Here is a 25251-nt window from a genome sequence, read left to right as displayed (position 1 = left end):
AGCTTGTATGCTGTGGCTCAAAAATAGTTTAAAGGAATAATTCACATCACAACAGTGTTGTTAGTTTACTGCAGCAAGATATGGTGAAGCTATGTTCTTACTTGTGCTATTACTAGTTACCGCCATCACAAAGATATCACTTGAATGTGGCCTTTATGTCTCAATAGAGTGAGAAAACTGTGATTTTAAATTCAAATCTTTCTCATGCTGCCGCCTCTTTACACTTAAAAAAACTACTAACAATCTTGAAGCCTCAGCTGTTTCTTCACCAAATGGAGATAGTATTACTCTAAGGGTTGCTAATATAGTAATAGTGTCAAAATATATGCAAAGGGGATTGCACAGGTTTAAATACTGGGAAACAGAAAGATGTCACTGGACTTTGTGTAAACATGGAAGACTGGCCACATGAGTTTCATACCAAGAGATAATATGCTTTGTAATTTTAACCCCATTAAAATTACAGTCAAAGAATAAAAACTTGGTACAAACCCCAAATAACAAGGTTACTGGAAGGAGAAGCAAGAGTAGAAGAGAGGTAAACATATATTTAGAAAATGGAAAGCAACTGGAAGAATGATTAGAAATTTCTCAGGAGAGAGGAAGACTGGCTCTACAAATAGCAACTTGTAAACAAGAAGGCAATGGACCTTCAAAAACTGTGGAATTTCAAAATTCTGAGAGAAAATAATTTTCAATTTAGAATTTTATACCCAGCCAAATTACCAACAAGTATGAAGGCAGTACAAACACATATTCAGATCTTCAGGGATTCAAAATATTTACTTTCCACATACACTATCTTAGAAAACTACTGAAGGATGTGCCTTAGAAAGACGAGGTAATAAATCAAGGAAGAGGAAATTGTCAGATTTCCTGACACAGAGGAGAGGTAAATAATATGCTCATATGAAAATACTGTAATAGCCCTAGACAGGTGCTGTAAGATGAAGTAAGGCAGTAGACTTGGGGAAAATGGAACTTAAACGTTTATTGATGTTTTTGAGATTTTGATATTATAATAGATATGGCATTTCACAGATATATGTGAGCATTCATAAAACACAAATATAGGTGCATGAAAAGTCAGGAAAATGAAAAAGGTGACTTCTAATTTGAGGAAATTAAAACCTGTGTAAGGAAACAAATGTAATCATAGTACAATGCTTGAATTAGAAGTTAGCACTAGTGTATAAATTTATTATCTAATTAACACAATTATGATAAAACTACTTGGGAAGGAAGGAGCAAGAAAGCAAATATTGTGATATAACATTTTTGAGAAGTTGAGAGCAAGGAAGAGGGGGACAATCAGGGGATGCTAGAGGGGTGAAAACTGAATCTTCCTCTTCTATAGCAGGAAGCTAATTAATATTTGATTAATCAATAAATATTAGTAGAAGCAAAGCATTTAGAAATATTAAAATAATGCCAGAAACAATTAAACAGGTTACAAGTGGCTGCCTTTCAGAGGATGAGACAGTTTCCACTGTAGAATTTTCAGTATCATAAGTATTATCTTTAAGCTAATCTCATGTACTACTGTGACAAAAAAGCAAATAAATTAAGTTGCTGGAAACTGGGTCATGTCACCTCCTTGGAATGATCTGGTCCTTGGTATTGGAGATGCAGGAAAAACATGGGTCATATCATCACATAAACTATCAGTTCTTCCTGAGATTTGAACTTCCGGGATAAATCTAAGACAGTTCTATGAGTTATAATACAACTGAAAATTGTTATGAAAGTTATGATATTCAAATGGAATTTTGAACGGATCAATGTGAGCCAATACAACACTGATTAACTATCAGGCACTGGGTTATTTTAGGAGCATGGTTTCATACACCATTACAGATAAGTGAGCTGTCCATAGAAAACCAAGTGTTGAAGCTCTAGTGAATGAAGTCTATACATAGATATTAGGAGAAAATATTGAAGGGGTATTCTCAATGCAAGTGTCTAAATCAACTACATTGGATGACAACCCCCCCCCCTTTTAAAAATGAAATTGATTACATATATCTTTTAAAAAAACTGGCCATAGTCATTTTGATAAGATTTTGCCATTGAGACATTGCTTAACCCTTAGTCAAATTTCATATAGTATCAGAATTGAAGATAAAAAGATGATTTGCAATTGAGATCACTTACCTAGAGAAGTAATATAAAGAATGAGTAAAAATGAACTTGTGTAAAAAATGTCATGTTAGTATAGTACTTAAATAAGCAGTGAACAATGGTTATAATTGTTACTAACAGTTAGTTTGTTTCCAGATTGTACAACTGTGGAATTACGCCTACAATTTATTTGATTAAAATTAATGTAAATTAGACAATGAAATAGACCACTGTGATTTGGGAAAAAACTTTTCAAAAAAATCTAAAGCTATGTATATAAAAATATGAATACCTATAAACAGATCCATAAATATTTCTTGGAATTCATGAACTATTTATAAATGATTCAAAGGTAAATACAGATGAGCTACTTCAAAGATGTTCCCCTGTTCTTATAGGTTTAGTTGCTGGACTCCCCTCAACCCCACCAGTATAGGCCATGGCTGGGAGAGGAGATTGCAAGGGATCAAGAGTGTGCAGAGTCTAGAGAGGGACCATGTCACAGAAGGGTCTCAAAGCCAGAGATATGAAAACAAAAGCAAGGGGTGAGTTTTCAGTACCTGGGCAGACCAGAGGCACTTGAAGGCTAGGGATTATAAAAACAGTAGTAAAGATGACAGAGTTAGTATTTTTAAACTAAAGTTATAACAAAACCTCTGCTAGGTAATAAAAACAGGCATTATAATGCAGCTAACATTATTCATGGAGGTTTACCTTGAATATACACCAGCGCAGGGAATGAAAAAGAATTATGTGGGAATCAGTTAAGAAGTCCTCCACGACGGGAACCCTGTCTACTTTCCTGGCTTTCTTTTCAACACACGCCACTCATCCTTTGTTTTACCAGGTCATGTGTGTTCCTGGCAAGGTGGCTGGATCATGCCTCTTGAGGGTTGCTCACACTGTGTCCTCTGCCTTTCCTGTTCTACTGCTAAACAGCTTCTCACCTTGAACTGCTCAGTATTTTCCAAAGCTGCCTGCACACACACCTTCCCTCCTTCCACGACTACAGGACCCACCTCTCTCCTCTCTTCTCTCACTGTTCTAGAGTACCTTTCACAACAGGACCTTGCCATGGAATGGTGGTTTATTCACTTCTGGAACCCCTGCGGCCAGGAAAGTGCTTGGCACAAAGTACATTACTGTCCGTCAGGAATGACCAGCCTAGTCAGGCCTGGGCAAGAGAGGTGCCAAGGCTAAGAGAAGGTTGGGGCTCCACTCCACTCACACTATGGAAAGAGATAGATATCTTCTTGTGGCCCCCTGCTTCTGGGAGGCTTGTGTGCCTACTGGGCTCTAATCTGCCTGCAGCTCTTTGCTGTATGGGCTCCCACCTGACTGGTCTTGCCTTCCATACCAATGTTCCGGGGTGACTAAATCCTGATTTGTTGGGACCCAGAGCTCTGTAAGCTCCAGGTGACCCTACAGTCCAGGCCAGATACTGTTCCATCAGATGCCTGGCCTAGGAAGCCAGCTGAAAGCTGATTCTGGGACTCCCTCCCTCTGTCTCTGACACTGTCTCTTCATATGTTCCATGAAGCAGATGCTGACTACTCTCTGGACCAGAATCAAATTAGCTGTGCCCCTTGACTTTTGTCATTTTGCTTGTGGATTCCTCCTGGCTCACAGCTTACACTGGCCTCTGCTTCTTCCTTCTAGTATGAATTCCATCAAGCCTCCCAGAGGAGCTATTACAGCGTCTGTGAATGCTCTGTCACCCTCACGGATGAGAGATGCCTTAGATTTCTGTTCCTGTGTTTACCTCATATATATTATAGCCCGGAAGTGCCCGCCACTCTACACCTACACAAACCTATTTGTAGGCGTGTGTAAGCATAACTTCAGCCACGATTTCATGCACTGATGCAATGAAAACCGCCTGACTTCACACATATAAACAATGGCCTGAATGATCTCATGTAGAATTTTGATTTCTGGGACAGAAATGCATACATTTTCTATCTTTAGTGCCATTATTAACAACATGAGGCTTCAAAATCTGAATAATCACAGAAAGATGGGAAGGAGCCAGTGCTCCACAGTGGAATTAGAAAGGACGCATACAGAACAGAGCTTGTATTCCCATTACTCTTACACACTACTTCTCTTTGATGCCAAGTAAGGAGTTGGATTTCTTCTCTGCTGAAACTGAAAGGGTAAAATTAGGGCATTCATGGCCCTTTTAGCTGTGACTATCTCTTATGATGATAAAATAAAAATACAAGGATGTAACTACAGTCAGTGAGGATGGGGTTGGAGGGTTGGAGGAGAAGGAGCAAAGAGGCACCAAACATTATCCTTAGAAGATTCTAGGTCTGCAGCTGTTCCTATCCCGCACCCCCCTTTGGAATAAGCATTCAGATCACATCTGAGGTGGGTTACAAATAGGTCCTTATAGTTCACATATGTGAACAGGAATTTTCAGGTTGAGCTAGCTGGCCACTGGAGAGATGCGGGTCCATGTAACCAACACGTGTGAGGGATCTGCTCTAGTGCCTCACGCAGGCCCTTGAAAGCACGCAGAAGGAAAGTGCAGGAAATAGAGTCCTTCCCATTGCAGACTTTATTGCCAAGCCCTCTAAGTGGGTGATTACTGACATGATCAATAATGTCATTAGGAGTCCAGGCCGCAAATGCATTAGCTGATGTAAGTGTACACTCCTGTTTCGAGTTTTGATATGCATTTACCCAGGGACCTATTTTTTGTTTTGAAAATGGCATTGATGTCATAGATGCCTAAAAACAGTGTTCTCATCTTGGTTGATTCTTTTAAAAAGAAGAGTGGAGCCAGGGTGGAGAAGTATAAGTGGAAGAATACAAAAGTACAAAAGGAGGGCAATTTTACAACTTATTAAAACTTCTGTGCATACATTGTATTATATTTGTATGTTCGTATCTGGATCTGTGTGCATGCACATGCATATATAATATATAGACATCACGGTGGGATGGAAGAAGTTGGGCCCAAGGGATGAAAAGGTTTAGATATCAGTCCTTAGCTCTCAGACCTTGGACAAGGCACTTGATCTCTGAGCCTCAGTCTCCCAATCTGAGAAAGGATGTTTTGAACACAAAATGGGAAAATCAAGGGGCCCTCTCTTTGGTAAGCATAACTCACCATGAAAAAGTAAGCAGTGATATGGCTAGAAGATGTACCATCTGCAACTCTGAATAGTGACTTTCCAAGGGCATGACTTCCAGATTCCTTCAGGCTGAACTGGACATTGCAAACTCAGGATTGGATCAGGTATGGCCCAGAGAGAGCATAGTCTACATTCTATACCGAAATCTCTCCCTTTTTAACACAACTTACAAACATGTAAGTTGATCCTTGTTTTGTAAAAGTTTATCTCAAATACATTTTGAACATGAAGATGACATAAAATATTAAAGAAATGTATCACTTATAGAATAATTCACTCCATGGTTCTTTTATAAATAAAAGTCATCCTTATGTATCAACTAGATTAGTATTTTTATTCAAATACTTTTTGAATATTTAAATAACAATATAAAATAATTGTATTTCATTTATGTATTACTGTGATAAGTGAACTTTTCAGGGACTTCAAACAAACTGAAAGAGACCAAAAGGATGAATGTTCTAAGAGCCATGGCCAAACAAAGAGAATTAGAACTACTGGTTAAAGCCTGTGTGAATGGTCCTTGTGCACAGAATTGATCCCTCAGCTTTCTAAGAATATGTCTACCGTGTAAGGTTGGGCTTTCTTTCTTCTGGAGAGATCTTCCAGGGAACTTTATCAAAGAGCTATACCAGGAAAGGTTTGAGAATGAGGAGAGAATATTTTTTAAAAAGCAAGACAAAAATGAATGGGTATGCACTCTCATTTACACTATAGACAGATGGGCTGCTGAGACATCCAACTTCATGTTTCAGATCAGACTAGGATTTGGGAAGCTTGGGCAAGGATTGTGGGAAAGTGGTAAGAACTGAGAAATGTCAGTTCTACCGACATTGGTGGTTCCTTTTCTTATTTTCATTTGCCGCTTTGATTTATATGGAAATAGGGGAGAAAAAGAGGCTGAGGGCTGGAGAGGATCATGGAGGTTAGCCTTCTCTGGAGTTTACCCCTCAGGAGGGAGAGAGAATGGAATTACTCCCCTGTGCTTACTCTCTGGTATTCATCTCTCCCACACTGAGCAGGACACCCGTGTGACACTCACCACAGCACTAGAAATCGTCCTCTAGTGTAGTATTTTAAAAATGTAGTTTTCAGGCTAATCAAGTGAAGACATAATTAACAGGAGGGAGGCAGATAGCTCCCAATTCCTTCTTTGAAAAACACCTACATTCCAAGAATCTGGAGATTTTGGCAGCAGAATGGATAACTTCTTCAGAAGAAAATCCTTCAACAATGACAAGTTTGGCCATAAAGTTAGGAGGTTCCCCCCGCCCCCTTCTGAGGAGTTAGAATAGGGGCCAGAAAAGTTTCTCTGTAAAGGGCAAGAGAGTAAATATTTTGGGTTTTGCAGGCCACATGGTTTCTATTGCCTCTATTCAACTCTGCTGTTGTAGCATGAAAACAGACATAAATAAAGGAATCAAAGATTTTTGCTGTTAGGAACGTAGGTCTTTCTTAAAAGCACAGTGGCACAAAGTGAACTTTCGGAAAGTGTGGGATACTCTTTGCTTTATCTCATTTGGCTTAAGGAAGCTTTCATGGGAACATTCTGTTTTCAAATAGTGGGGGAAACCTGTAATAAGTAAATAAATGAGCATGGCTATTTCTGTAAAACTTTATTTATAAAGAAATTTATATTCCTATAATTTGAATTCTTAAAATTTTCATGCATCATGAAATATTATTATTTGTATTTTCTTTCAACCATTAAACATGTAAGAACCATTCTTAGCTCAGGGCTATATAAAAATAGACAGTGAGCCAGATTTGGCCTGTGGGCCATAGCTTCCCCTTCCAGTATTTTTTTTTTTTTATTGAGGTGGAATTCACATAGCATAAAATTAACCATTTTCAAGTGAATAATTCAGTGGCATTTAGTACATTCACAATGTTGTTCAACCACCACCTCTATCTAGTTCTAAAACATTTCATCACCGCAAAAGGAAACCCCATACCCATTAAGCAATTACTTCCTATTCTTCCCTCCTCTCAGCTCCTGGAATCTGTCAGCCAGATTTCTGTCTCTATGGATTTACCTATTCTTGATATTTCGTATAAATGGAATCATACAACATGTGACCTTTTGCCTCTGGCTTCTTTCACTTAGTATGTTTTCAAGGTTTATCCACACTGTAGTATGTATCAGCATTTCATTCCTTTTTATGGCTGAATGATATTCCATTATATATATATATATATATATATATATATATATATATATATATATATATATATACACACACACACATATATGTATATATATATTCTGTATATTATAGCTTATTATTAGAAATAATTATTATTCTAATCTGTCATATAAGTAGATTACTCATTCTGATTTAAACTATTAGTGAATGTGGGATGGAAGGATACTCCATAGTATAATGAAGGCTACACATCTGAAATGAGCCTCTGTGATACTTAATGAACAAACACTGGAGATTCTCTCTCACCAGTCCACCAAAACTGCTCTCATCAAGGTTAGCAGACACCATCACCTGGCAAATCCCAATTCCTGGTCATAGTTCTTCCCATAATTGATCTACCAGTAGTATTTGACAAGGCTGTCCATTCTCTCCTCGTTAACATATTTTTTGTCTTGGATACTAAGGTACATAGTACATCTACTGCATGGTCACTGTTCCCCAGTCTCTTTGCCAGTTCTTCCTTTTCTATCCAACTTTTGAATGTTGGAGGGCCCCAGGGCTCAGTCTTTCGTCCTCTTCTCTTCTCTGTCTATAATTACTCCCTTGGTCATAGCATCAGATCTTACTCCTTTTTATACTACTTATATGCTGAGAACTCCAATATTTATATCTCTTATCTAGAAAAGACTCTCAAACTCCACATCTACTTATACACCTGAGTACTGGACATTTTTCTATTTGGCTGTCAAATAAACATTTCAAATTTCAGCATGTCTGAAATGGAATTAGTGATCTTTTTTCCTCCGCACATACCCCCGAACCTATTCTACCTAGAGTTTCCCCATTTCAGTTGATGGCAATACCATTCTTCTAGTTACTTGGGCCAGAAACCTTGGCAGCATCCCTGTCTCCTATTTTTCTCAGGTAGTCCACATGCAGGAAATCCAGCATGTGGGTACTTCCTTCAAAATATATCAAGAATCTGGGCTCTTCTTAATTCTTCCTGCTGTATGTTGATCTCTTTCTTGAATTACTGTAATAGTCTCCTGTCTTCTCTGCTTCAATCCTTGTCCTTATCCCACCAAAGTCTCTTCTTCACATAGCAGCCAGAGTGACCCTTTGCAAATATAACTAGAGTCCCATAATTACTCTATAGAGTAAAAGCCAAAGTCCTTACAATGGCCTGCATAGTTGCACAAGATCTCGGCCCTCCTTTCCGTTTTGCTCCTCATTCATCAATTTGCTCATCATTCATCACCCCACACTGGCTACCTGGCTGTTATTTACACAGTATGCTTCTACCTTAGGCGTTTGCTGTAGTTGTTTCCTTCACTTGGATGTTCTTTCCTCAGAGTTGTCTCAACTTCAAGTCTTGCTCAGATCTGATCTCCTCAACAATGTTTACCCTGATCATCTCACATGATGCTGCAACCTGCCGCTTGGATCTACAATCCTGATCTTTCCCACTCTGCTTTATACTATTCTTCTTTCCACAGCACCTCTCACCTTAGAAAACCTATCCATTCATCCACCCATCCATCCATCCACTGTCTCCCCAATATTAACTCTACAAGGGCAAAGATCTTTGCATAGCTTCCACTGATGCATTCTAAGTGCTTAGAACAAAACCTGGCACAGAGGAGATACCTCATAAATACTTGTTGAATGAATTCCTATTTAAGTTGGAAAGAAGACAAAGATGCTTGATGTTACTAATACTCAACATGTTATTATTAAGTAAGAAAAAAAAATGAATTGAAGGGATGCCAATTTTCTCCAAATAGTTCTACAGATTTACTAGAATTCCAGTTGAAATCTCAATGGGATTTGGGTGGGGGACTTCAAAAATGATTCTAAAATTAATCTTGAGGAGTAAATACTTGGGAATAGCAAAACACATTTGAGAAAGAATCTATTGTAAATCATAATAATAAACCAGAGAGCTATTGGTGCTGAACAAACAAAATAACCAATAAAGTGAATCGAAAACCCAAAAATATACTTAAGTATCTTTAAGGATTTAATGTTTGATAATAGTGACCTTTAAATCAGCAGTGAAAACAAGGAATTATTCAACACATATTGGTGAGTCACCTGGCAAGTTATTTGTGGAAAACACCAGATACTTAACCCATAACATATTCTGAACCAAAATTTGGATGGGTTAAGAAATTTTCATAAAAGTTGAAACTATTAAATTAATTGAAGAGATACAAATACTAGCTTATTAATTCTTGGCCCTGGTTCCCTGCTCGCCATGTGCTGTACACTCTGCATGTGTTGACATGAGCAGCAGGCTTTGTGTTCCTTTCTTGGAACAATGTCCTTCACGGCGTGGCCATCCCCTGGGTTCCTCAGAGCATGTTCTGTAGTAGAAAGTCAAGCTGCAGACTTCACAGACTATTCCACTTCAAGTGCCTCTGGTTGGAAACGAGAAAGTGCCCATTTCCCTTCAAAATTTAATGGGCAGCTTTCAATGTTTTATAGATTTCAAAGCACTTTTTTTTTTTTAATCCAAGTTTTCTGAGCAGAGTTTCTGAGCCTCTGCACTATTGATATTTGGGGCCTGATAATTCTTTGGTGTGTGTGTGTGTGTGTGTGTGTGTGTGTGTGTGTGTGTGTGTGTGAGAGAGAGAGAGAGAGAGAGAGAGAGAGAGAGAGAGAGAGAGAGAGAGAGAGAGAGATCCTGTGCGTTGTAGATGGTTAGCAGCATTTCTGGCCTCTACCTACTTAACACAATAGCACCCCCATCCTGAATTGTGACAACCCAAAATATCTCCAGATATTATCCAATGTCCTTAGGGGCAGGGTTGCTAAATAAATTATAGAAAGTCCAGTTAAATTTTAGTTTAAGATAAATTAGTTTCTAGTATAGGAATATCTCAAATATTGTATGAGATACTTATATCCCAAATATTGCTTGTGACACACTTATACTAAAAACTTATTGGTTGTTTTTCTGAAATTCAAACTTAACTGGGTGTCCTGTCTTTTTATTTGCTACATCTTGAACCCCTACCTAGGAACCCCTACCTTGAACCCCTCCCCAGTTGAGATCCATGGATGTAGATAAACAATTATTTTCAGCTTTCTATTTCTGAGGAAACTGAGGCTTGAGGCGGGGAGTCCTTGGTCTAAGGTCAATGGAAAAGAGGGTGCAGAGATGAGATTCGAACCCAGGTTTCTTGATTACAAATTCCCTCTTCGTTCCTGTACACAGAAGAACTGCTTGTCTTTATTCTTGAAATGCTGAAAACTGAGAGACCAGCAGGATCAGGACCACTTGATAGGGGGACTGTGCTCAGGATCACCAAGGATTAGGAAGCTTCCATATGTTCTTTGAATTGTGTTGCTATTCCACACTTAACAGATGGAAAATTGAAGATCAGGTAGCTTAAACAATTTACCCAGGATTATATAGCTAGTAAGTGGGAGAGCTGCAATCCTAAATCAGGTCTGACTTCATCCACACCTGGCATTGCATCACTGGCTGGTGTCCTCGAATTATTTATTTCTTCCCCTCAAGCAACTAGGTTTGACCGAAACCTTTTAGCTATATTTTCTGGTTGCATCAAGGTATCAGATTTCCATCACATTTGGAAATTGGGGATAAAATGATGAACTTGTCGAGAACTCTTTTTAAATACCATTTCAGACCAAAGCCAAATAGTATAACCACCTGATTTGCTTTTTGGAAATGATGCTTCCCATGTGAAGTCTATGAAAAGAATAGAGCGACAGTGGTTAACCTGGATAAATCTGTAGGCTATCTCTTCATCTGATGAGAAATTAAGAGTTGACTGCTATATTTTTCTTTTAAAGAAAACCTGGCACGTTTTGGTTCTTTGTACTCCACCGGAAGGTGCTTCTAAGAATTATAATGAGTTTGGTAGGGAGTGGTGAACTCTCATTCATCCTTCAGTTCCCTACTCAAGTGCCACATTCTTTATGGAACTTTCATTGACCTCTTCCTCCTCAGGTAGAACTATCGTTCTCTTACTTCAGTTTCCCTAGAACTTTAGGTTGGTGCAAAGGTAATTGCGGTTTGAAAGGTTAAAAATAATCACAAAAACCAAAATTACTTTTGCAGCAATCTAAATATTTCTTGGGTTACATATTTACATATGTATCCCCAATTATTTATAAGCACCCCATATTTATTAAGTATCTGTGGAAAGAATGAAATGAATATGTAAGAAACAAATTTATGAAAATTTAAAATTAGCTCTCTTCTCTGTTATTTCTGTACTTCATTTTCTCTTTCCCAAGTACCTAACGCCTTCTACATAGGTCTTAGTGATGTGTGGAATTAAGAGTGTGTAGTGCGGGGTGGCCTGCGGGGTCTCTGGTCCTGATCCCCACATAAGAACACAGGACATGGTGAGGCCAAAAAGGAACACCCACGGAGTCATAGATAGGGGAGTCAAACCAATATATTCTTGCTGGCGGCTGGGCTGGAGACACAGGAAGCAGGATCTACATAATCTGCAACCCGCCGTCCTAACAGCAGTCCGCGCTTGCCAACCACCGTCTTCTTGCTAGCCCCCATTTTTTTCTGCTAGCATAGCCACAGCAGTTATATTAGTGGCCAATGGCTTACGGGTTACAGCTGATGGCCAACTAGCCACAGCTGATGGCCATCTGATTACAGTTGATGGCCATTTACTACCCGAGCCAGCACCTTTCTATGTGAGGCCGAGAGCCTGGAAACTGCTTTTTGGGGCTTTGTCCCCACAGAGTGTCATCGAATTTAGTTAGAAAGATAACTTAGTGCCTTGCAACATAAAGAGCGGCCTATGGACCAACATCATTGGCATCACCTGAGACCCTGTAAGGAATGTAGAATCTCAGGCCATAACCCAGATCCACTAAATCAGGATATGCATCTCACCAAGATTTCCAAACGATCTGCATGCATATTCAATTTTTGAGAAGTCCCGCCCTGGAGATCGGTAGCCTAGAGATAGCAAATACATAGCGTACGTGTTGAAAAAGCCCTTCATTTTGTGTACATGGCAGACATCACTAATCAATCACAATAGTTATCTCATTGAGCTATGATGCAGGTTTAGAAGCTTCTTTGGGCAATCATTGGCAATCAATTAGTATGGAAACCAACGTGCCCTCCCAGATCTAGTCAGCCCTCTCATTTGACAGATAAAGAAACTCAGGCTCCGAGAAGCAAAGTGACTTGACAAACATTATACTACTCCTTTATGGCAGAGCTGGTTTTAAAATACTAGTGTCCAGCCTCATGGTCTAATGGTCTTCTTGTTGCACCATGCTGGTAAATTTAGCAGACATAGCTCAAACCTCTTTCCTAAAAGGAGCCCTAGGTTACCTGTCACTGTCCTCATAATGTGGAGAATTAGAAAGAGCTTGAGCTTTTTAATCAGAGCAATGCAGCTTAATCTTCTCCCAAACTCTAGATATCACTCAATAGTGAGAAAGTTTTCTGTAAAAGAGCAAAAAGGGGAACATATTTCCCATCGCAGTTGAACTTCAGTCATGGGAACTTGATTAAAAATAACCCATTCTATCTCTCCCATACTATGATTTCAATTGAACAAGATGGTTTTCAAGTTTTCCGGGAAATTCACTAATATAGTAATTCACCAGTGACTTGAAATGCCATCAAGCAAGCAGAAAGGACCACTAAAAATTGTGAAGACTGCTGGGCTCTCTTTCCCTCCCTATATTCCCTACTCCTTGCTATACTACAACTTTTCCAACCCCTTCTTAGCTTAAAAAAAATTAATGGCATTCATTGTTTATAAATGCCTCTGTTGATCTTTCCTATTTCGGTTCTTGACTACTAGTGGAAAAACTCTCCCAACTTCCCCCGCCCCTCACCCGCACTGAGCTTTAAAAATAGCAACAGGAGTTGGGTTGGCTCAGGGCTTTGAGTTTGGAGTCCATAACCTTTGCCCTCTGGGTCATCAGTTCACATTGTGATACCAGGGTCGCCAAGCTTTCCTTCTGTTTCGTATGTTTGGCTTAAAATTCTGAGAGGCGATGCTCTCCTGGATGATCATTTTCTCATGACTATCTGGGCAATCTCTGAACTTGACACCCCTGACCCCAGTATTAATAATCTCTGCTGCTCTGCCTTCGCCTCTTCTCTAAGGTCTGCAGTTTTCACATTCTCATTTGCTTTCTGCAGAATTGTTCTTCTAGCTCAAGTCTTGAGAATTTGTATTTATCCTCAGACCTCCCAAGAATGGATTGACCAATCTATGCCCCACTCCTTCTCTCCCCCCAAAGTGCTTTCCAAGGAAGTTGGCATAGGATTAATATTAACCTTTCATATATAAAGATAGCTTTAATAATAGTGAACGGCTTTTCAGTTTTATAGTAGTTCACAAAGAACATTCATATATATCACTTTGTCAGTAAATTCCATTAAGTAGTTACTGTTATTTTCAATCTCATTTGAAAGACACTGGGATTGAGAGAAGGTCAGTCAGTAAGTACCCAGCCCTGACCCCTCTGCACCATTCTGCCCCCTCTCCTGACTCTCTCTTGTAGGTCTGTATTTTGAGTTAGTTTGTAATGACCCACTTGTACATGTTCACCAGTACCATTGATGATGACTGTTAAGGGTAGAGAATGAAATTTCACCTTCTACAAATCTGATGAGACAAAGACCTTACTTTCCCCCCTTTGTCAGCTACTAAAGTTTTAGAATAAGCATCAAGCTAGGGGTTTGAGTGTAATTCTTCAAATCTCCTTTTCAGAGATATCAGGCTGATCTCATGCAAAGTGATACAGTCCTGCATCAAACACAGTCAGGCTCATTCATTGGCCCTCCTGAGTTTTAATAACATACAGTTCTTGTTACTTCTCTTGATGGCATTATAAACAGGATGAAGATGCTACCTGGATCTCCTATTGTGAGGGGTCAGGCACAGGCTGAAGTAGGTATGAATTTTTTAAACCATGATCCTGCAATGTCAATGGAAACACATTTCCTGTGTGGTAGAAGGTGGAAGTGTGGGAGTGTGTGTATGGTGTATACATGCACGCACATGTGTAAGGGTGTGCACTCATGAACTTGTTTGTTGTCATGTTGTGGGGGTGGGGTGTGCAGGGTAGCTATAGGCTTCTGGATTTTTCCAGAAATAAGCTAAGCTTTTCAGATAAGCTTAGCATGTGAAAAAATAATCTATGCTTTGTTTTTCTGGCTGTACAACCAGGCAGTGTTTGATAAGTTACAAAAAGAATGCTTTAGTAGGATTGTGCCATGCATTTCTCTTGCCCCCATCCTCTGCCCTTAATGGCTGGGTCACAATGTACAGGTATCTCCAATAGACACACACACACACACACCTCTGCCTGGTGCTTTGAGCCTCAGACACATACAGGAGGCTGTCCCATTTTTTACTACTGGCCCAGTTCTATCATTTTATGGTGTGCTGTCCACTGTGGCTGCACAACCAAGGTGACCATTCCAAAGTAGGTCAGTGGATCATTCCCTGTTATGGCCACTGAATGGACGCGCAGGCTACACAATTTCCAACAGGTCTTTATCTCGCTGTATTTATAATTGGAGATCTTATTCCTGTAGACCTCTAGCCTCCAAACACAGAGCTAATCGTGGGTCCAAAGGCAGGCAGCCTCTCTACATTCGTCTGTCATGGCTTGGGCTGAATCTCAAGCAGGAAGGCTTGAATCAGCAATAGCACAGTCAGGACAAAGTGTTGCAGCTTCAAGTTTAGGAACCCTCACAGTGTATCCAGGACTCACAGTAGTGCCTACTCTCTGTCCACCCAAGCTCCACCTTCAATGATTTCTGCTCCTTTCCTTCTGCCCTGGGCACCATTTTTATTTATTGGTTGATGGGACAGGGAGAAAATATATGAAGCCCAGTGGGTCTTGGAAGAACATGGAAATATATATATACAGAATAGATTTGCTATGATATTACTAAATAGCATCTAGCTGGTGACTTATAGGAAATAACTAAAAATTTAACAAAAAACCATCTTAAATGATAGTTATCTCCTTTCTGGTCAGTTATATATGCAGTGAAAATACTTTCCTGTATTGTCATTTCTTTCTGCTAAAGTATGGTCTTAAAAGGCCCAAAATACAAATCTCTTCTTTTGGGCAAAAAAAACCCACTTATTTTTCTGAAAGATCCCCTCTATGCCATGATTCAGGAAATCAACAAAGCACTTGCAAGCATCATGATCTGTAATTTAATAAGAGGGACAGTCTCTTTCCTTTGGCTGACTTTTTCTTCTTCTTCTTTTTTTTTTTTTTTTTTTTACAATTTTATCCAAATCTGACCATGTAAGACTTTGGTCAATTACTAGTAAAATAAACAGTTCACAAGAATGAAGTTCCGCATTTTCTTTCTGACATTGATAAGATAGCAGTAGTGTCTGGCAACTTGGGAAGATTTTATTTTCTGGAAAGCTGTACACATATAAAGATTCTCTTTTCAGAACTTGGTCCCTTTCTTATTCTTAATAGTCATGAGATGTTTAATGATGGGGTGGAGGAGGGAGGCAGTGTCCATGTCTTCCTAACATCACCGTATGTGTGCATTAAGAAAAACAGAATTAGGAACACATGCAGAAGTGCGACCGACATCATTGAGACTAAGCAGACTCTGACAGTTCCTTTGGCTTCCTGACTTCCCCAAACTGGTCCCCCAGATGGAGTTCAGATATTCTCCCATCAGTGATCTGGCTTCAGGACATCTCAGCCTGATCAACTGGATGAGGGTAGGGGATGGGATGCCCTTGGGATGCCCGTGAGAGCATCCTGAGACCTATTAGACATACCTTGTCCTCTGAACACTGCAGAGTATTGTGGAGGGAGGCCCAAGAGGTCTCAGCTTAAAGTGGCAGGAGCTCCTTCTTACCTCTTCCAGTTTCTACATAACTTTTGTTCCCTTTCCTTTTGCTACCTCTTAGTCTCCTCACTTGAATTTATGATGATGTTAGATATCGGCACAGGGCCTGACACTCAGTGTTTAATGGATAATTTATTATTGGGATTATCCAGAGTTCCTCCTTCTTAATTCCGAATATGTTGCTTTGTGTATAATAAACATAATCAGAATCATAATTCTGATAAAATATTTCTCATTGGCTAAGCACTCGTTATCTATTCATTTATTCTACAAATTCATATTGAACACCTATTACAGAATGGGTGCTGGCTTAGTGCTAAGGATACTACAGTGAACGCGACACATCATAGCCTTTGCCCTCTGGACTCTATGCTGTCACATTTGCCAGGTGACTGTATTACATAACCTATTGTCTTTACTCATTTCAAAAATGCCATAAGAGAAGACATATTTTGAAGGGTTATGTACTATGTCGAAAAAGACAATTATAGACAACATCTGCTTTTGGCTGACAATAAAATACAAGAGAACCATATATAATGATAAATGAGTCAAAAGAAGAAATTAAAAAAATATATCTGGGTAAGTGGGGAGGGTGGTGGTAGAAGAGTGGAAAGGGGGTCAAATATATGGTGATGGAAGGGGAACTGACTCTGGGTGGTGAACACACAGTGTAATATCCAGATGATGGGTTATAGAAATGTACACTTGGATTAAATTAAATAAATTTAATTTAAAAAACCATGGGAGAATTCATGGGAAATATAGGGAAGCAGAAAATAAAATTTCACAATCAAAATGCCTTTTAGGGGTAGTGGAGGATATGACAGATGATTTAATTATTATCATAAAGCAGCAGTTCCCAATCTTTGGATTTCATGGACTAATATGGAAGGGGAGAGTGTGCTATTAGCTTCAGTAAAAGCAAAGTGGCAAGAACATAAAACCACAGAATATGGCTGAGGGACATTAAGTGGAAACTACCAGAAGCCCTGAGTTGGATTCTGCACCAATCAGCCCCAATCTGTAAGAGATTAATTAGCCAAGCAAGTGTGGCCCATGGCAATTCACTCCCTATGCCTTTGGTGCTCATGTTCACTTCTTGAAAAATATTACTGCAAATATATACTGAATAACTGAGAAACAAGGTAAAAATAAGAGCTTAAAAATGGAGATGTTATGTAATAGTAGAACTGGTGGTAAATGCTGAAATCACTTAGAACTAGAAATGTCTAAATAGATATATAAATCTTGTTATAAAATATACACATATCTTAAGATTTATTCTCAAAGGTCTGAATTGCAAAACATTGGAATAACAATAAAAATCTGGATTGACAAGAGTGCTATATTTAATTTGCAAAAAAAGGAGTGGAAATACTATTGGTGGGGTAGGAGTTGGGATTAAAAGTTTTGTGAGCTTATCTGGAATAACAGAGGACTCAAAATATAATATTTATTTTTACTTTTTTATAACTTGAGAAATGTAGAATAGTGTTTTTTTAAAACCTCATTAGGAGAAGAATATATTATACATCTTCCAAAATACAGGAGGTTAGAATAGGAAAGAACACATAAACCACACACTGCTACCACACACACACACACACACACACACACACACACAATGTAAGAAAATGGGAAACATAAAATAGAAATCACGTAGTAATAGACAGAAGGAAAGCCAAATATTTCACTTATAGCAAAGAATGCAAATCTATAATCCTCTTCTGTTTAAGAGTAAAAATTCAGGTTGAGGAAAAGGAGGAATCTAAGATCCAATGAAGTATATTTTCAAAAGAAGCACTTAGATAACATGACAAGCAAAGGTGTAAAGTTAAAGGGTAGATAAAGTCATATCAGGCAAATATTTAAAAACCAAGTTGGAAGTATTATCACAGTGGGATTCATAACAAAAATATTAAACAGGATAGGATGTCATTTTATTTGATAGGGATATAATTTACAATGAAGATACCCCTGTGATGTTCCTTTGTACACTGAGTAATGTTCCTTTGTACATTAAATTATGCAACACAAATGAAGTAAAAGATGACAGATGAGAAAACCAAGTTTCTGTGTCAAGCTTCCTTTTGGGCAGACTTGGGTAGCCCTTGGGCAGCCTGGATATACTTGGGAGTGACTTTCAGAAGAATTAAAGATTCTGCCATGTTTTCCTCCTATATTGCTTTTAATTCACTTCTATTTCTGTTGGTTAGTATTTGAAGGCAGATTATGTTTTTCCCCCACTTACTAATTACTATTTTTAAATGCTTGCTAAGTGCCAGGTGTGTGCTGAGCTAGCTGCTGTGGGAATAGACACATAAATTAGAGCTGATTGTGTCTTCAAGTAGATCACCAAAGTCTAATCTGTTTGGGAAGTGGCATGCAAGTTCAGAGAAAACAAATGGTCACCCAAGAACTGGAGAAAGCATATTAATTGGGTCTTTATACATGTGGGACTCGGATAGATGGAGAGAATGGAGCAAGAAGGAAAGGTATCCCATATGTTACAGAAGGAAGAGCAAAACACTAAGGCACAGAAAAATGGGCTCGGAAAATAATATTAGGACCTTCCACACGGAATAGGATGTCTGAGGGAGAGTGGGGAGAAATATAGTAACACCGGCAGTCCTCTCCACCTCTTCTAATCCTGTCTTCTCTTGTGGCTGCAGGTCAAGGATTTTCACATTTTCAAAGGGATGACATGCTGGTCCCATGTTCTGCCCCAGAGCATAACTAGCCCCTAACAGGCGTTGCTTCCATTTCTGTGTGAGACTTTAAGATACGTCCTTTCTTGGAGCTCACCAACATTCATTTCTATTCCATCTTTGCTGGAAGGCATGTGGTTTACTTTCTCATTTATGTAATTTTCAGTGAGAGATTTCTTAAAATAAACATTGCATGGCAGTAGGCCTCATTTTTCAAGAAACTAATAGAAGATGGTGGCTTAAAAGTATTTTGTGCCCCTTTCATTGAACAGTGCTGGGTATAATATTTTCTGGGAACACTGGGCCTAAATCGACATCTCAATAACTCTTTAATGAATTTGCTTTTGCAGGCATTGGAAAGGCTTTGTGAATGGTTTACATCAAAGAAATACCTGCCACACAGTGTTCAATAGCAGCCAAGCGGAATTAGGGACAAGTAGACATTAGGAGGGAGAACTCTTTAGTTATAATCCATTTGCTCCACAGCCTCTGTTCTCCAATGATAACACCTGGTTGTTTTCAGGACAGCAGGGCTTCGAAATGCTAATGTGTGCTATGAATAGCTAAAGGAGTAGAGTGCACAGCATTTTCTAAACATATATTTTACAGTGGAAAATCCCTCCTCCCCAAATCTAGGGAGCCTACTTCCAGAAGCGTTTAGAAACTTTTTTCCTTTTAGAAGCTTTTCCTTTTATTGTCTTGAACTGCCTCATTGTATCATCCATCATTGCACCCTTGAAACCCTGGCTGAGTTTAAATCCTCTTCTAGATAAGCTCTCCTCAGCTATTTGAAGACAAAGACCATGTTCTCCCAAGTCTTCTCCATACCAAACGTTGCCAACTCCTGCAGACATTCCTCATCTGGTAGAGTCACCATCTCCTTAGCCCAACTGTGCTCCATTTTCTTACTTTCACTTAACATTCTGTTTCTAAGATTAACACGATTCTCTCAAGGGGGTTGGATAAGCAAAGAAGATAAAGAAATGATGTTCTGTTGTACTGGGCATTACATTGTATGTTGTCCTCTAATAGAAAAACAGCAGGTAAGTTAGTGCTATTGTTCAACAGTGAAGACACCAGAGATTATTAACAACCCTGTTGGAAAAACCACTGGAGTTTGCACACTGCATTTTAAGATGGACACATAACATGGCTCCAAAGAAAGGATTTGAAATTTAAGAAACATTTCTAGAGAGCATTTGTATTTTCTTATTAAGCTATAAAGCTTCTAAAACAATTGCCCAGTTAAATGATTGATGGTACCTCAGAGTTTTAATTTCATTCTGCGAGTACACAGATTTGACATTTGCTTTTTAGTATTCCCCTTGATTTCTGTTTGGCCTTTCCAACCAAGAGACAGCTTCATTGGTGAGTGAACACTGCTTTGTCTGTTTAGTTGTGTGTGTGTGTGTGTGTGTGTGTGTGTGTGTGTGTGTGTGTGTATTTTTCCCTTCAAGGTTTGGTTGACCTGGCTTTTCTGAGCAATTGGATGAGGTCAGAATAGGTCAGGAAACAATTAAACTAATGGTCAAACAAGATTAGAGCAGAAAGGTCCTAGACTCAGTGTAATGTAATATTTCCTCATGTTATATTATTCATTATAATGGTAATGCAATGTTATAGGTGCAACAATGCCAAAGGTCCATCTGCATTTTAAATTCACTCCTAGTGGAAGATGATTTTATGTTGCGTCTTGTAGCATTGGAGTATGTGTACAGATGCAGCGTGCTGTTGGTGCCTTTTCCAGGTCTTACTTGTCATACTGATGCTGTAAGTGTTGGCTGCTAATGGCTCACAGGTGCCCTTTTTTTCAGAGAATTGTTCTCAGCCAAATGGGGTCCCCCTTGCCTGAGATATCACACCCCACTTCCTCCTGGGGGCAGCCATGACTGAGTGACAGAAGTATACAAAGGCCAGCTCCTTTGTCTCAAGATGGCACCACTAGCTGATATAATATCTGTGCTCCAGAGCTCCCTATGAATGGGACCAGTCTGACGCCAGTTCCAGCTGAGGCCACGTCCTCAGCTCCTCCCCCTGCGCCCCCTCCTTCTCTGATTGCCCTTCTCCTGAGGGCACTCCCCACAACAAACCACGTTCACAAGTATCTCTGTCTCATACCCGTTTCAGGGATTTTTACCTAAGACAAAGCCATTATTTCCCCCAGTGCTTGCTACATGGACAGGTGGAATGTGCATGATTCTTTGAGCCTGCACTAACTATACAAAGAAAGTTGAAATTTTAGGCAATAAAATCTAACCATTTTGCTAAATATTTGTATAGAAAATATGAGCCCATTTAATAATCCATGCCTTCTAAGTGGACGCCAACTAAAAAGATTTTGTTAATTTAAAAATAGTTTTGGAAACAAGGTATCTGGCAGTCAATAGAAGAATGGAGTGCCTTGGAAAAGCCTCCTTAATATGTGGAGTAGATTCATGCATTGAGCTAGTTACATTAGTAACTAACACATGTTGAATTGTTCAAGTCTTTGAAATTTCAATGAGATGCAGATTACCACAAGGAAATACAAAGCTCTCTCGAAATGAGTCATCATAGACAGTTAATTCAATGTAATGACAGAGTGTCATAGATGGAATACATTTAGTTGATGCATAATGAAGATGAGTCCTCCACCTAATTCCCATTGCCAAGGCCTAAAGATGGCAAGAGTGGATGTGCTTGGTGGAAGAAGTATGTTCATCTAACGAAGCACAAGAGGATTATCCTAGTCTAAAGCTAGGTCTTGGGTCCTGTTGACTCAAAGGCTGGGGCATCTAGCATTGGGATTGATAGGCACACTTGACTGTGTATTTCTCATGGGTCTCCATGAAAGCTTCGGTTGATCACGTTTGGCTTTCATAGGTGACCAAATTTTCTGCAAAGGAATAGTCTAAGGAGGTGATCATAAAGGGTAGCAATGTCCTGGAGGCAAGATTAGATGAGCAGGAAGGCATGTCGCAGTGCCTGCTGAACCCAAGAGGCCTGGGACCTGGGTCAACAGGGGAGGAGTAATCTCAGGTGTCAAGTCCAAGGGCAACAGGGAATGAGTTACAGAGTAAAACAGCTAGGGAAATTATAAATGGGTAGGCAGGGAATGAGGCTGGGGTCCTGGTCTACCTTTAGTGATCCCATTCTTGTGGCAAGTATGTAGCCTTTCCATCTTTCAGGCACAGGCATTCAGGCAATGCCCGATGCGAGGCCTTGTAAATCCAACTCTGAGTGTCCATTTCAACTCCAAAGTCCTAGACAGTGAGGATGCCAGTTTCCTTTTATTTTTAAACAATTATCCATCCACTAGAAAGTGCACCAATGATATTTGATTTTCCTTGGCCACCATTATGTAACCTTTGGTTCTTATTTGAAAGGAAAAAAAGAAACAACTGCTTTAATATGTTTTCCAAAATGTCATTCTAAGAGGTTAATAGCAGGTGGTCTTTCCCTAGAATTTAGAATATGAAGATGACCTGTGGCTGGAAGAAACAAATCTTCAGGTGATATATGTAGAGACAGGAGACTAGGTTTGAAGAGTAAAGAAAGTGAAAAGGGGGAGATCAACTGTTCTCTGTTATTACAGATTACAAAGCCCTATGCATTGTTTCAGGAAGTTAAGACATTTATCAACCTCTACTTTACCTCACTTCTCTTCCTCTCCTCACCTCCTCCTTCCTGCCTTTTCTCTCTCCCCTTTCCCTCCTGCCTCGCACTGTCTCTCTAATCCCTTTCTTCTTTCCTAGAAGGAGTCTACTGTTTGGTTTACTTTGTTTTCATCTGAAAAGAGCAGCATGCCTTGGTGACTATTTTTTCCCTCTTTCTTTTTTAAGATAAAAAGGCAGCTGCAATACATATTTGTGATGAAGAAACATATAGTGTAATTCTCTTTGGCACAGGGCATGTTTTGTGTGTGTGTGTGTGTGTTTTCAAAATAATCTTTTAAAATTGTTGCTATACTTGAGGTGTACCTAGAATCCTCTGTAGAGTAATAGTTGTGACATTCCTCCGACCTGAACTCATTTCATTAATCATTTAAAAACAACATGTTCTGTTTGTCTTTTCACACTGGTCACGATGAGATTGAAAACGCCGACTTTTCATCACCTTCTTAAGCATTATAGCACTGCCTTGACAAGGCCTGGTAGAAATTTGTGTGGAAATTGAAAGGGATGCGTCAGAAGCTGACAAGGCAGATACAAAAACTAAGTTGGAAACCAAATTCCTTATTCTCTGAACATAGAACATGGTGAGAACCGCTCCCCACCATGCTCAGAGTAAGATGCCAGGCGTTACTTCCAGATGGGGAAGTGAAGTGGAAGGGTGGTATGGCTCCAGACTTAGCGGAGTCTACCAAAGAAAGAAAGTTAGTAATCCAGAGGCCAAGTTTAACACTGTGGTAGATTGAATTGTTGACCCCATTCTTCACCCCTCCCTATACCTGTGCCCTTTGCCAGATGGCTTTGAGTGTACACTTCTCCGTCCCTTGACATGGGCTTGGCCCGTATCCTGGTGGAATGCTAGCAGAAGAGACAGTGTCATCTCTAATTGAAGGCCTTAAGAAGCTTTGTATGCTTCCACTTGACCTTGCCATGAGAAGAACATGATATGGCTAGCCCACTGGTCCAAGGTAAGGGTAAGAAATAAGAAACAGGAGAAGACGAAGTGACTGAGCTGAGTCTGGATCAGCCAAACCCCAGCTGATTTGAAGATGCCTGAGTAAGAATAAAAGCAAGCTACTTTAAGTGCTGGAGTTTTACAGTATTTGTGATGCAGCATTGTTGTGGAAATCCTGACTAACCCAGCACTGTTCCTACGTGGGGTGTGTTTGAAGGAAGACCATGAATAATAGTAACTAGAAAATGAGAATGTGAGTAGATAATGGTTTTCTAAAGGTGAGGACAGGCCTTGTGTGTATGGTCGCAAAAGGGGCTGGCATTGCACCCCACTTTGAATATCCCTCTCCTTAACTGGGTCTTGGTCAAGGGTGAAGCGAATCGCAGAACCTTGCCTTCCTGGCCATACTGGAAACCACTGATCTGTCCAAGTTCAATGATGACAGACACTGGCCTCTGTAGGAAGCAACAAACATTCCAAGTCTCATTTCAAAGAGTATCAGTTATTTACGTAAGAAAACACCTCTGAGATGACCTGTGCCTAACGGAAGTTAAACCACACACTGCTCACAAAGCAAGCCATTCAATTACAGGTCAAGTGTATCAGTTAGATGGTTAGATTCTCAGTGAAATTTGCCTTTGAACTTTACCCCTTGTTCCTAACCCTTCGCTCTATAGCCACACAGAATGAGTCTTTTGACTCTTCTAGTATTGTATTTTGAAATACAGCTGTACATCCTTAGACTTTCCCACACCAAACTCCCAGGGTTTACTCACAATTTTATTTTGACATACCACTCAGCATTCTGATCACTCTCTTCTAAACACCCACTTGGTCATAAAATATGCAATGCAGAATTAGAGATAATCCTTAAAGTGTATGCAAAACATTGCTATGTAGGTGAGGGACTAATTACTTATTTCAACATTATTTTTTGAAATAGTTATGCCTATTAAGTTTAATTTTTTTCCCCGTAAACTAATTTGGTTTACCCTCCGAATATCTCTCTTTGTTTCAAGGAGAGTAACGACTATTTTCTCCTTTAATAATAATGATAATAATACCAACCCCAATGGGCTCTCTTTACTGAGAGCCTACTAGGTTCCTGGTACTTCCCCTCTGCCAGTTCATTAATCCATACAGAACCCGAGAGTGGTATTATCATCTCCATATAAGATGTGGACACAAGTTCAGAGAATGTGAGTCGCTGGCGCTAGGTCACCAACTGCATGGGGCTCCAATCCAGGCCGTCTGATTCTATGCTTGTGCTCTTTCTACCATCGTCACTCCCTCATTTTATTTTATCTGGGAAGGACAAGGGCTAATTATGACACAGGAATATCCAGGAGCAAAACATGGGTCACTGTCCTCCCACTCTGTGCATCAAACAGAAAGGTATGTCTTTGCCCACCTTGAATGGAAAGGCCTCTCATTTGTAATGAGACATTACAAAGCCATCAGCTGGAAGCCAACAGTCGTATGACTGTCATCAGAGCCAGGATGAGAAGGAATCAACAGAAGCCAGTCTTGTGATCAGCCAAAGTTTTCTTCTATTGTTGTCATGGATACTATTTATGCTCTGACTGGATACCCTTTCCTGGGTGTGCACAGGCAGAATGGCTTTGTTACAACGATAGCACAACCCTCTGCCTAGTCCTGCT

The 25251-nt window shown here is 39.6% G+C and overlaps 1 protein-coding gene across 3 annotated transcripts in view; it reads right to left on the bottom strand.

Moving 5' to 3' along the window:
• STAC (SH3 and cysteine rich domain) overlaps window positions 1-25251 on the bottom strand; it is a 134607-nt gene that overhangs the window by 55067 nt on the left and 54289 nt on the right. The gene's annotated exons all lie outside the window — the stretch shown is intronic.

The sequence above is a fragment of the Rhinolophus hipposideros genome (genome assembly GCF_964194185.1).
Source record: "Rhinolophus hipposideros genome assembly, chromosome: 14".
Taxonomy (NCBI): Eukaryota; Metazoa; Chordata; class Mammalia; order Chiroptera; family Rhinolophidae; genus Rhinolophus; species Rhinolophus hipposideros.
This window is presented reverse-complemented; position numbering and strand designations above follow the sequence as displayed.